The sequence below is a fragment of the Jaculus jaculus genome, chromosome 1 (assembly GCF_020740685.1).
Source record: "Jaculus jaculus isolate mJacJac1 chromosome 1, mJacJac1.mat.Y.cur, whole genome shotgun sequence".
In the NCBI taxonomy this organism is placed as follows: Eukaryota; Metazoa; Chordata; class Mammalia; order Rodentia; family Dipodidae; genus Jaculus; species Jaculus jaculus.
The window spans coordinates 166,816,567-166,819,845 of record NC_059102.1 but is presented as its reverse complement, the minus strand read 5'-3'; the positions used below and the strand labels follow the sequence as shown (position 1 = coordinate 166,819,845).

General features: G+C 45.1%; 1 pseudogene; it reads right to left on the bottom strand.

The window, feature by feature from the left end:
- Positions 1 to 1,450: 1,450 nt before the first annotated feature.
- LOC123457839 lies at positions 1,451 to 1,571 on the bottom strand (annotated as a pseudogene).
- Positions 1,572 to 3,279: the final 1,708 nt, after the last annotated feature.

Here is a 3,279-nt window from a genome sequence, read left to right as displayed (position 1 = left end):
CTCTTTGTTCTGTACCCAAAGAACGAATGTCTTCTGCAGCAGTGCCTATGGGTCAGGTTCCCGAGGCCTATCCCCTGACTGCCCAGCATGAACAAGCCTACTCAAAATGTGCTCTACACCACACCTCCCACAAGTGGTTGGCTGCCAGTATGTGATTAGAAAAGTGCAGTATTGTGCTGGAGAGATGGCTTAGTGGTTAAGGCGCTTGCCTGTGAAGCATAAGGACCTAGGTTCGATTCTCCCAGGTCCCACGTTAAGCCAGATGCACATGGTGGCGCATGCGTCTGGAGTTTGTTTGCAATGGCTGGAAGCCCTGGTGCACCCATTCTCTCTCTCTATCTCTCACTCTGCCTCTTTCCCTCTCTCAAATAAATAAATAAAAATAAAATAATAAAATATTTTTTAAAAAAAGAAAGAAAAGTGCAGTATGCCAAGAGTGGTGGAGCATGCCTTTAATCTCTGCACTCAGGAGACAGAAGGATCACTGTGAGTTTAAGGCCACCCTGAGGCACATAGTGAATTCCAGGTCAGCCTGGGATAGAGTGAAACTCTATCAAACAAACAAACAAACAAACAAACAAACAAACAAAAAGTGCAGTAATTGAGAGCCAGCATTTAGGAATGATTTAGCAAGTTGATGGAGCATTTCATGTGGGTGAATGCTAATATATGTATTTTTTTTTAAAGCTAGCTAAGAGCTAGAGAGATGGCTTAGCAGTTAAGGTACCTGCCTATGAAGCCTAAAGACCCAGGTTCAATTCCCCAGTACCCACATAAGTCAAATGTACAAGGTGGCATATGCATTTGGAATTTGTTTGCAGTGGCTAGAGGCCCATTCTCTCTAATAAAAATAAATAAATAAATACTAGCCAGGGATGGTGGCACATGCCTTTAATCCCAGCACACTATAGGAGGATCCTGCTGGAGAGATTGTTTAGTGGTTAGGGCACTTGCCTGCAAAAGTTTGACTCTCCAGGACCCATGTAAGCCAAATGCATATATGGCACATGCACCTGAAGTTCATTTTCACATTTTCAGTGGCTAAAGTTCCTGGCATACCCATTCTCTCTCTCTCTCTCTCTCTCTCTCTCACACACACACACACACACACACACACACACACACACACAAGATATAGATAGGAGGATTGCTGTGAGCTTGAGGCCACCCTGAGACTACATAGTGAATTCCAGGTCAGCCTGGGCTAGAGTGAGACCCTACCTTGAAAGAAAACACACACACACAAATGAGTTTCATTTAAAATTTTTTACTTATTTGAGAGAAAGTATGGGCACATCAGAGCCTCTTGCTACATGCACATTGTGTATCCAGCTTTATTTGTGGGTACTGAGGAGTCAAGTCAGGCTTTGTAAGTACCTTTAACTACTGAGCCATCTCCCCAGGTCTGAATTTCATTTTTCCAATATGTGATAATCTTTTTTTTTTCCCCCAATGTGCAACCCACTTCAGTGTGAGCAGCCTACAGTGAGAGGCCAGGCAATGGTTTGGGGACACAGTTTGCTCTGGCATGGGGCCAGGGGTAAGGGCCTGCCATAAATCCAAGTCTATGCCCGTGATAGCTAATCTTGATGTCAACTTGATGGAATTTTGAATCATCATGAAAACAAATCTCTGGACATGTCTGTGAGGGAGTTTTCTGGATTAGGTTAATTGAGGTGGGAGGACTCACTCTAGCTGTGAGCCACACTATTCCATGGGCTGGAACTTGAACTAAATAAAAAGAAAAAAGTAAAGTCAGGCAGGGTGGTGCATGCCTTTAATCCCAGCACTTGGGAAGAGGAGGTAGGAGGATTGCTGTGAGTTTGAGGCCACCCTGAGACTACTATGGAGTGAATTCCATGTCAGCCTGAGCTAGAGTGAGACCCTACCTTGAAAATGAAAAACCAAAAAAAAAAAAAAAAAAAAAGAGGAGAAAATGGGCTGGAGAGATGGCTCAGCAGTTAAGGCAATTACCTGCAAAGCCTAATGACCTGGGTTTGATTCTCTGGTACCTACATAAAACCAGATGCACAAAGTGGCACATACATCTGGAGTTCCTTTGCAGTGGCTGGAGGCCCTGGTACATCCCTTCTTTCTGTCTGTTTTATCTCTCTCTCTGTCTCTCTCCTTGCAAATAAATAAATAGTTTTTTGTTTGTTCTATTGTTTTTTGAGAGAGGGTCTTTCTAGCTCAGGCTGACCTGGGATTAATGGCCTGCGCCACCACACCGAGCTAATAAATTTAAGAAAAAGGAGAAAGCGGGCTGGAGAGATGGCTTAGTGGTTAAGGTGCTCGCCTGTGAAGCCCAAGGACCCATGTCAGACAGACACACACTGTGATACATGGGCAAGGTTGCACAAGCTTACAAGGGGGCACACGTGTCTGGAGTTCGAGTACACTGGCTAGAGGTCCTGGAACACCAATTCTCTCTCGCTCACTCTTGCTTTTGCTCTCTCTCTCTCATAAGCAAAGGCCAGTCTGCGGGGCATGATGGTGCACGCCTTTCATCCCAGCACCCAGGAGGCAGAGGTAGGAGGATCGCCATGAGTTTGAGGCCACCCTGAGACTACATAGTGAATTCCAGGTCAGCCTGGGCTAGAGTGAGACCCTACCTCAAGAAAAAAAAAAAAAAAAAAAAAAAAACTAAACTAAAAACAAAAAGGAGAAAGTGAGCAGAGCGCTGGCATTCATCTCTCTCTGCTTCCTGACTGCAGGCTGAATGTGAGCAGCTGCCTCCTGCTCCAGCTGCCATGCCTTCCCCTCCGTCTTGGACTGTATTCCTCAAACTGTAAGCTGCGATAAAATTTCCTTGTTGTTGTTCTTGTTTTTTTCAATGTAGGGTGTTGCTCAGGCTGGCCTGGAACTCCCTCTGTAATCCCATGCTGGACTCTAACTCATAGCAATCCTCTTACCTCTGCCTCACAAATGCTGAGATTAAAGGTATGTGCCACCATGCCCTACCAGAACTTCTTCTTCTTTTTTTGGTTTTTCAAGGTAGGGTCTCACTCTAGCTCAGGCTGACCTGGAATCCACTATGTGGTCTCAGGCTGGCCTTGAACTCATGGTGTTCCTCCAACCTCTGCTTCCCAAGTGCTGAGATTAAAGGCATGCAACACCAAGCCTGGTTTAGAACTTCATTTTTTAAGTTTTTTATATTTATATTTGTGAGAGAGAGGGCTTGAATGGTGCACCAGGGCCTCTAGCTACTGCAAATAAACTCCAGATCTCCAAATGCATGCGCCACCATGTGCTTCTGGCTTATGTGGGTCTGGGAAATCA